Source organism: Phoxinus phoxinus (assembly GCF_949152265.1).
Source record: "Phoxinus phoxinus genome assembly, chromosome: 21".
NCBI classification, from domain to species: domain Eukaryota; kingdom Metazoa; phylum Chordata; class Actinopteri; order Cypriniformes; family Leuciscidae; genus Phoxinus; species Phoxinus phoxinus.
In genome coordinates this window covers 17,618,608-17,629,133 of record NC_136896.1, presented here as the reverse complement: position 1 = coordinate 17,629,133, position 10,526 = coordinate 17,618,608, and the positions used below count along the sequence as shown (strand labels likewise).

The window sequence follows — 10,526 nt, the reverse complement described above, 5'->3', positions numbered from 1 at the left end:
TTATTGGTTTGGCACATTGAACAAAAAAGAATAACCTGTAGCTGTATTTTTAAAACACTACTGCATACGGGGAAAATATCAGAATGCGTCTAGTTACCCCCCTCACCAATGCTTCTACTACCCTGCAATAGAAGGCAGGAAATTACTGAAATGCTTACGCAAGCAGAAAAGTAAGTTACTGCATAAAGGCACAAGCACATCAATTGGCAATTATAAATTAAATTCTAGAAATTAATTGCGCCAACGTAAGAGGCAAATTTAATGTAACCATGTTCCATTTGCTCAAATGTGCATTTTGCCCCCAAGGACGGAACGGAGGTGGAAAGTTCTAGCTGCGTCTCAGATGGCAAATCGTTATTGTACAGCGCCATCTGCCAGAAAAATCTAGAATGAAAGTCCGTGGATATTACAATGACATATTTTGCTTTTCCAGTTCAACCCTTTCTAAAAGGATTCAAAAGATCCTTCTTACGGAAATGTTAAGTAGCATAAACAAACCTGTATAGATAATAATTTCCCATTTTTTTATAAAAATAAAAAGAGATCAGTTAATTTAAATACATATAATTTGCTTCAGTATTTTATCGTTGGATGTAATAAATCTTACAATGTGAAAACTTATTTTTTTCTCTCTTTTTCTTTTTTTTAAATATGTTGCGGTGTATAAAAGTTTTGTCATTCTCTTCTAACAAAAATATCAAATTTATGCTCATATTTTGGTGTTTTATATTTGTATATTACCCATATTTGGTGCTGTTTCTAATGTATTTAGGCTACATTTTGTTTGAATGTTGGATATGTTTGTTTTTTATTTATTTATCTATCTTATTCTTCTCTTATGGTAGGCCTGTCTATATTTGTAATGCCGTTGAATATCTCCCTGTATTCTTTGTTGGCTCTTCTTTGCCAGTAGAGGGTGTTGGTGCGCAGAGTGACGATGGTTATGTGTCTTGAAAGTTTGTAGCCACTATTTTGTGCATCGTGTATTTTTTACAGTCTATGCGTAAACCTTTGCCTGCAATGAATAGCATCCTCATATAAACCCACATTTCATGTAATTTAGGCTACTTAGCCATTCTTCCAACGTAGATAGGCAACTGAAGAAAAAATAAGCTATTCGTATCTTTATAAAATTTCACAATGTTATTGCAGATTAAATTAACTAACCCAACTCTATTAGATAAATATGTTTTTATTAAATAAATATCTTAACAGTGTTTTTGTCTGAATAGTTTTCCCTATTTACAGCATTCAAACAGAAAGGGCAAACTCGTATTTCCAAAGGGCCCAAAGGTGACGAGGATCGGTTGATTAAAGAAGCTGTTGTTTTTAAACAACATTTCCAAGCCCACTACATTTCTGGTAAGTGATATTTTATGAAGAGTGTTAGTATATATATCTTTTTGACCCCAAATTACGTTTCTGAAATTAATTATTTTCATCTAAATGGCATGAGACTTGATGTTGGTTGATACTAGCTCAAAACAAAAATGCTATCTAGTATCTAGTTGTAGCTATGTTAGCGTGGGGAAAAAAGGCCCTCTCAAGATGTTCGATATCTCCCAAATCCCCACAAATAAATGTGATTTTGTAACATAATCTCTTTTATTTTTAAACAAATGTAGGCTAATATCACTCACTTATTAATGAAAATTTCACATTAATGTTTTACTCTGCATTTGTGCAGTGTTGGAGGATTTAAGGTATTTTTATAAGATATCTATATAAATAAAACTATATTTTAATTTGTCAAATAAAAAAAAACCCAAAATCAACCAAAACACAGAACACAAATACACAGAAATTAAGTGACAACCCTATGTGCACACACACACACACACACACACACGCACACGCACGCACACACGCACACACACACACACACAGCACACAGCAGTGGGCAGCCATTATACTGTGGTGCCCAGGGAGTGATTAGGGGTTTGGTGCCTTGCTCAAGGGCACCTCAGTCATTTCCTGCTGGTACTGGAATCGAACCCACAACCTTCGGGTTACTAGTCAGACTCGCTTAACGACTTAACGCTTAGGGCCACGATTGCCCTGAAAAATATGCTGAACAGGTCAACTCAGTCCGCTTTTACAGCCTTGTTTTGCTTTTAATTGATTTTATAATAACTTTCAACTCAAACTTTCTGGGGGGAAATGATTTTAGATAAAAACTGAAAGAGTTGTCGGAAGCTTAGTGGTGGTGACGTTGAAGTCGTGGGACCGCGGTGTGGTTTGTTTTAGCTTTAGCTAACCTTTAGCTTTTTACTTCTGGCAACTGCATTTAGGCATCAAAATTCATAAAAGTGGTGTTCATCTGTAAAAATGATCTTGATGGACAAAACGTGTAAGTATCATAAACTTTTGTTGATCACAAAGCTTGTTTTTTTTATCCAAAATAATCCAAATAATCCAAAAGCCTATGGGGAAATCCTATCGGGTTTTTGACGAGGGAACCAATATAATGCTAACTGCCGATTGGCCTACAAAGTGACATCATATCTGCACCACTCTATTGAGCAAGATGAATTGCATTTTGGCAATTGTGTTTTTTATGTGTGCTAAAAAAAAGAGGAGGAAGTGAAAGAGAATATTGACACGGTCATGGCTAGGGAAAAGAGGCCGACTTGTCATGCCAATTTGAGGTAAGTAGTTTTGAGTTTTAGTGCCTTGTCTCATTGATCAATACACCATTTCATGTTTCATTTTTATTAGGGATGCACAATATATCGGCCACCATATTAGTATCGGCCGATATATGTTAATTTTGTATATTATCGTTATTGGTTTGATAATAAAATTTGTTCAATATCTTAAAGCCGATAAATAATGGATTAGATGAGACGCTTAATGCGCACTGGTCACCATGATGGTTTTAAATTGCTTGAAATATGATAGGAATCACTAGATGGAAGACTCTTTGTAAAATAAACAGGGAAGTTGACTATCACTTCCTCCCATTGGGTGGGGGTGGGGGGGGGTGATACTATAGGGACACTATAGTATACTCACAGCCTTAAATGTTATCCTATATATGTTATACTACAGCATATTCCAGTCAGTCACTCAACCTCTGTTATGATGTCTACTGGAGGATAGAAATGTAGCAATTGCATTATTTGGGGAATTTTTCTAAATATCTATTTCGGCTCTGCATAGGGTTGTTGAAGGCAACAGTCAGGCAGGATATGCTATTGTTTCTTACAATAATAGTTTATGTGATCTGCAAGCTTATTCGAAAGGTTCAAAGCAAAAGGAACTCTCACACTGCACAGTGTGGACACTACAAGGACAGACTTGCAAGCTGACTGCGAAGTGGACTTCACAGGGTATTCCGCCATCTTAAGTGAAATTCCAATCCGAAAGGGAGCCAAACAATTCAGTTGGAAGGGTACTGCGAACGACACAGGGAATAAGGGAACATCGATACATCTCTCCACAGGAAGTTGAGAGTGAAAATCACCCAGTCATTGCACAATGCATCACCAGTCTGACTTAACGATGGAGCAGTTTTTAAACGGCTCTGTGACGGAGTTTGTTTAAGAATGCATTTGAGTATTCATAAACATTTTGTTGTTGTTATACAAACTAGAATATTTATGAATGGTTATGGAAATGCATGTTAAATTAGCATATTCTATGAATATGTAAACAAAGTAAAAATGTTGAGAAGCAGCTGAGGCGGATTACTGTTTACTCATGACTGTTTACTATGCAGCTGCGCATGGGAAAGAAAGTACACAAGATAAGATCCCTACAATTATTAAGACCATTGATTAAGAAGACATTTACACATATTTAACCAAATCAAAATTGATTTTTATATTGAATCAAAGTTACAGTACAGCTTCAAATCTGTTAATAGTCAATTAAGAGCTGCAATAGTTAATTGCATACTATAGATTATTAAACACATTTGCATGTGCACGCCGTCACAGTTTTCACAGGTTCACGTTTTTGAAATTTAACACGGAGATGATAATGGTTTTCAAAAAAATTCAAAACTTGCACCTTGGAACCAAACAGCGTTGTCGTGCAAATGAACGACCAGAACACTAAAAGTTTTCTGTTTTCAGTTAAACCGGTCTCGTGCAAGCAGCCCCAAAGTTAATAACTAATGATCTTTACAACGGAAATGAATCAATACAAAATTAACTTTAGCTGAACAATAACTTTATTCTAGAGCTGCTGTAAAGCCAAAATAATATCTGTTACTTTAATTTCCTATTATCACTGTAAAGCTGTTTTGAAACAATCTATATTGTTAAAAGTGCTATATAGGTGACTTCACTTGACTGGCCTTCTAACTGCACCTTCATCACCTCATCAACCCTTGAGCACAGTACTTCCCACCTTAAGACTTTCTTTTGTTCAGTAAATACCCTCCGGGGATGTGTGCACTGCAATCAGTTTGGTCTGTGTCCTCATTCAACCCGCCACACTCTGTTAACAAGAACAGTGCAGGGCCAAAACCACTGAGAAACTCCTTATGTGGCAAGTATTGAAGAGCACAAGAAGTAAACATGAGTAAACTGGAAGAAGAACAGTGGCAACAGCTGCATATCAGTGTTAGACAGGACATTGCAATAAAAGTCTCAGATTACTAAATTAAAGATATAACTAGTGACTGTTCAGTAGCCTTATGGCCTGTATAAAAATTGTTCTTCTATCTTGTGCATGACTGAATATTTTCTAGTGAGTATAAGAAACAATGTTTATGAAACAATTAAAGCGGGAATATTACTGATTTGAAATGTTATTAAAATGTAAATCTGACAAGTTTTTTTTTTTTAGACTGACATTTTCCCATTCAAGTAGCATGGCTGAAAATACTAAAGTAGTAAACTAAATATTGAATAGTGCCAAGATGGCCGCCTAGTGAATTTTTAAAATATTTTTTTATTATTAATATAGAGAATTGGCCGCCTAGTGAATTGACTTGCCTTGAAAATGGACTTTCATGTAGACAAGTCATCACAGTTAAAGACTATAGTTAGTACTCTTGCACACACTTCCCCGCTTCTGTGGAAAATGCTTTTTTTGTCATTCTAAAATGTAATGTTTTTCCTGTTGGGGGTGAGAGGACAGTTGCTTGCATGATAATTTCTTAACTAATGTTTATTTCCTATAAATCTAAAAAACTGGAACTCACTACAAGGGTATTTTTGTTTGGAAAGAAAAAAAAGTGAGGCAAAACTGTCTCGTTAAATAAAGTTTCTGTTGAAGTTTTTTTTCTTCCCTAACCACATACTGTAGCTTTTTATTAATAATGATCATTTTGTTTTTCTTTTGCAGGTAATTGTGAAAAGATGTTATTAAAAGATTCCAACAGACAGTATAACCCTCTCAATATCACTCACTTATTACATTAAAGTTGATGGTTGATGCTATTGATCCATCAAGAAAACATAATAAATTTGAGGCACAAAAACAGGTATGCAGTTTAATTTCACGTAAATAATTTTTTTTTTTTTTTTTTTTTTTTTGTGATTTCCAGGCATAGAAAAGCAATGTAATGTAACTGTTTAGATAAGGGTCCAAGACTCCAAATATTATGCCAAGGAAGGGTTTTGGTTAGTTCTGTCAGTTTGTACAAGTACTTCTAAGTGTTAAATATAAATGTGTTATCCTGCTCAGCTCTGAAGTATACCATTAGGTAAAAATTGTGCTTCATGAATACAATATCTATAAAATTATCTTTAAAAATCATTATGCAGTAATGATTCAGAAAATAACTCAATTAATTACTCAAAGTGTTGGGATCCTCAAATGCAGCCCCTTTTTCTTTGATTATTTTCCTTGTCATATCATTCCATTATTTGCTACATGTTCATTAAATATAATACAAGTTTAAAAGACGTGTATATGTTTACAGTCATAATTAATGGATTATGTTGCAAGTGTGGCCCCTTCTTGTTTGCATTTTATTCGTTTGAGTTTGCATAGTTCCAGTCTTTTGCTCTAGTTTTCTCAAGCCTTATTTTTGGTTTCTATTTTGATTTTGGGGGTTTTCTCTGTTTGTAGTTCCAGTTATTTATTCCTAGTATTTTTCTTTTTGTTTATCGTTTTATTATTTTCTACCTGCAGTTAAATTAGCACAGAAACAAGATAAAATAAATAAGCTGAGTCAGTTTATTTTATTTTTATTTTTTATTTTTCTCGTTGTGTTTGTTCCTGTCCTTCATCCTGATCCACCCTGGCTGCTGCTCCCTAGACCATGCAGTAAGATGGATACAGCTTCAGTTGCAGCTCAAAGTTTCCAGCCACTGGTTCCTCAAACTACTGCCTGATTTCCACTGTTGTCTTTATCTTGTACTACTCCATCTCCTTGGTTCTCCTGCCTATCTTTTCCCGGGTCGGATCTCATCTGTCTTCCCTTTCTCCTGTCGATTACCCTGTCCTACTGTTTTGGACCATCCTAACTCCTAACCATCCCTATCGTGCCTTGTCAGTTAAATTCAATCCATTGGTCATTCAGCATTTGGGTCCTCTTTCTCCATAAGACTGCGGTGACAAAGCCTGACAGAATGAACCAGCCATCACCAGACCCAGCAGAATGAGTTTCAAAGTCATTCCTCCTGCTACGGCTTGAGAGAGACAGGCACTTCAGCGAGGATTGGCTTCACTTCGTCAGCAGGGCCGGGAGGTGCGGTCCTTCGCCCAGTTCTTCTGGACTATGGCCAAGGGCCTTGAGTACGAGGATGCGGTCATCAAGGATGCTTTTAACCTCTGCCTGGATGACCACCTGCCACAGTGGGAGATTGAGCAACTGAGAGTTTAGGATTTCTGGAGCTTCACGAACCATCTGCACCATCGCAAAGACTGGCAGATACTTGCATCCAAGAGTCAGCCTGCATTGACCATACCGCCATCCCTCCCTCATCGAGTCAAGTTCAAGATCATTTTCTGACTCCAACATTAAGTGTAGACTGAGAAGGAATAGAGCAGCCCAAACCATTGTCTCTGAGTCCACAGAGTCAGCTGCAGTCATAGTAAAGGCAATCACTGTAGAAGATCCCAAGTCCATCCAGTCCACTCAAGTCTTCACAGGGTCTGTCCAGTCTACTCCTGTCACTCCAGAGTCCATCCAGTCCATTCCAGTCATCCCCAGAGTCCTTTCAATCCTCCCAGAGTCTGTCCAGCCCACCAAAGTCACCCGAGAGTCTATTGAGAAGGTTTCAGTCACCCCAGAAGCGGCCAATAATGCACCTTTTCCCCCCAGGAAGCGTAAGAAAGGGAGGGTGCATGTTGTGCAGTCAAATGCTCTTTCAGAGGTCCCAAGCCCACTGGTCCAGGAGGGCCCGAATAGAGAGGTCCCTAATCCATTGGCCCAGGAGCCCCTGAGTCAGGTTCCCCCGTTCAGTGGTTCCAGAGGACCCGATTCTTATGGTCCCTAGTCCAGTGGTCCTGGAGGATCATAGTCAGGAGAGCTGAAACCCATTGGTCCAGGAGAGCCTGAGTCAAAAGGCCCCTAGTCCAGAGGTCCAGGAGAGTCTAAGTCATGAGGTCCCTAATCCTATGGTCCAGGAGGACCCAACTCAGTTGGTCCTGTATTCAGTGGTTTCAGAAATATTTAATCTGGAACCAAACCCTAAGGTGCCTACTTCACCAGCTATGCCTGTGTTAAAGGAACCTGGGACTGCACAGCCTGAATCCTTTACCTGTCTTGTCCAAGGTGGGCATTCAAATCAGCACGGCTGCTTCTACAGAGACTGTTTTTGACCTGGCCATGAAGGCCATTCCAGAGCAGCACACCATGCCTGTTATGGCCATGGATGCTACCTCCGAACAGCTTGCCAGTCCTGTTGTGCCCACAGAAACCAATCTTGCTTGTCACGTCATTCTTTCATAAGCCATTCCTGTTTTGGACACTAAGACCCTTCCTGAACATCTCAACTCATCTGGGGCCACGGAGGCCATCTTGGAGGTGTCATGCCCAAAGAAACCAACCCTGCCAGTCATGTTGCTTCCTCAGAAGCTGCTTCTGACCGGGTCACGGAGGCCATTTCAGGGCATCTTGATCTGCCCGCTATAGCCACGGAGGGCACCCCTGAGCTGCTCACTAGCCATGACTCACTCCATTTTTTCTATAAAGTATTTCTAAGCTCAACTCCACACTTAAGGTGGTTTGCTGTATGGGCCTCCAGGCTGTGGGAAAACTCTTATAGCCAAAGCTACCGCCAAAGAGGCTGGATTCCGCTTCATCAACCTGCAGCCTTCCACTCTCACTGACAAATGGTACGGAGAGTCCCAGAAACTAGCCGCAGCCGTATTTTCTCTGGCCATCAAGCTACAGCCCTCTGTTATCTTCATTGCTGAGATTGGTAAATGCTTGTTGATTTTTATGCTTTGCATTTCCTTCATCCACGCCTAATATTGACCTCCCAGTAGTTAGTAATTGTATGCTTTGCTTTTGCTGTTCACTGCAATTAGCTGCTCCACTCTGACTGACGGAGTGACATTTTGCTCCAAAAAAGCTACTATCTTCCCGGTTGCTGCCAGAACTGATGGTGGTGAGGAACTGTCATGATTCTGCCATCTAGTCCTTGTCTTTCTTTAAGTCTTGAGGCAGGATCATGACAGACCCATGTTTTATGTGCAAACACATGGCCTTGTTGGGTCATGTGCTTGTGTTGTCTCGTCATCTAACCCCGCCCTCCTTGTTATCCTCGTTTTGTCATTATTGCTTTACCCGTGTCACCTGTTATGTTATCATTAGTCTCCCTATTTAATCCCCTTGTGTTTGCTGTCCTGTGTCGGTTCATTGTTAATCCATGTCAAACCTTTGTCTGTGAGTAAGAGCTGTTGTCCTGTTGCGCTATTGCCTGTATTAGTTGTTTGTTTTCTTGTAGTTATCTGTCACAGTCTCAGTCTAGTTAGTCTCCATTGTTCTGTCTATGTTTTGCCCCCTCGTGGGTTTTGTTTTCTGTTTTTGTCTTTAATAAACCTTGAGTGTCTGCATATCGTCTGCATTTGGGTTCTCTCCATCAACCTCTTAACAGAACGAACCGACCAAAGAAGAACCCAGCAGACAGAATGTCTTATGTCAAGCATAACCCAGATGACCTTATAGATTGGTGGCACAGGACCATCGCTGACTCGAAGAGGGGCAAACTCCCGATTCCCTCCCAGGGAGAGCTATCAATGAGGGAGTATGCCCGGGTCGTGAACGAGAGGAGGTTTTTCCTGCCTGATGTCCTCCTAAACCGTTACCTCATTGCGGGTCTCAACTCTCCTCCACCCCTGGCTGAACGGGAGAAGCTGGTTTGCCGTTCGTTCACCGATATGGTGGATTGCTTATCTCAGGGAGAGTCACAGGCACCCACGAGCTCATCATCTGCCAAGCTGCCCGTGATCCCGGAGGGTCGTGTATTAGCTGTGGTCACGCTTGGGGACCAGGCTCACGCCGCTTCGACTCCTGAGGTGTCATCTCCGCCCATTAGTCTCGGCGGTAAACAGGGAAGACGTCTCTCGTGGGAGTCCGCTTCGGAGTCCTCTGCTACGGAGTCAATCCTTCCTGAGGCTGCTCTTTCGCTACCTGTAAAGGATCCTGTTGAACTTCCCCAACCGGCTGCGAACCTGGCAGAGGCTTCTGCTCCGCGACCTAGAAAGAAGAGGAGGAGGAGGGGAGTCTCTTGTCCTTTGTCATCCCCTGTGTCTTTAAGCGCTGTCCCAGAGCCTGCTACGGATGGCGCTGTCCCTGAGCCCGCTGCAACTGAAAGCGCTGTCTCAGAGCCTGCTGCAACCGAAGGTACTGTTCCTGAAACGGCTGCTGAGGGCGCGGCTCCAGAGTCTGCAGCAGTAAGGGCTGTTCCCGAGCTTGCTGTCGTGAGTGCTGCAGAGAGGGAAGCGGCCGATTCAGCTGCTGAGGCTGTTTTGTGCTCAGTTTCAGCTAATCAAGAGATGCCGGTCGTCATTGCTGCCATGACCCTGTCTGATTATTTGTCACGTCTCGTCAAGATCCTAGAAGTCCCTGTCAAGCCTGTCTTGTCCCCAGACCCCGTGCCTAGAGCTGCAGAGAGGGCTGTTCCTGAGTCGGCTGCTCGGATTGCTGTTCCTGAGTCGGTTGCAGAAAACGCGAATCCTGAATCAGACATGAGAAGCGCATCTTCCGAGTCTGATGTGAGGATCGCTGGTTCTGATTCGTCTGCAGAGTTCTATGACCCCGTTCCAGCTCCGCAGCCTGCTGCTGCTTTGCCTCTCTCCACTGCCCAGCCACCTACTACATCCCCTGTCTTGAGTCCTGCTTCATCTCCTACTGTTTCCCACATCAAGATTTGTCCCGTATCGTCGCCCCCTGTTGTCCCTATCAAGACTCCTATCAAGTCGCCTTGTGTTTCCCCGGTCAGCCCTGTCTGCACTCAGCCCCGAACTGTTTCCCCCAAGACTGTTCTTCATGTGTCCCCATCCAAGCCTGCCCGGATTCCTTGTCCACAGCCCTCGTCCGGAAGACCCAAGACCACAGCCCCACCCACCCTGGACATTCCCCCATGAACTCTCTTGTTCCTCCGCCCCCCCCTCCC

General features: G+C 41.6%; 1 protein-coding gene across 1 annotated transcript in view; it reads left to right on the top strand.

The window, feature by feature from the left end:
- Positions 1 to 10,526, top strand: part of rsph10b (radial spoke head 10 homolog B) — a 231,345-nt gene that overhangs the window by 109,255 nt on the left and 111,564 nt on the right. The gene's annotated exons all lie outside the window — the stretch shown is intronic.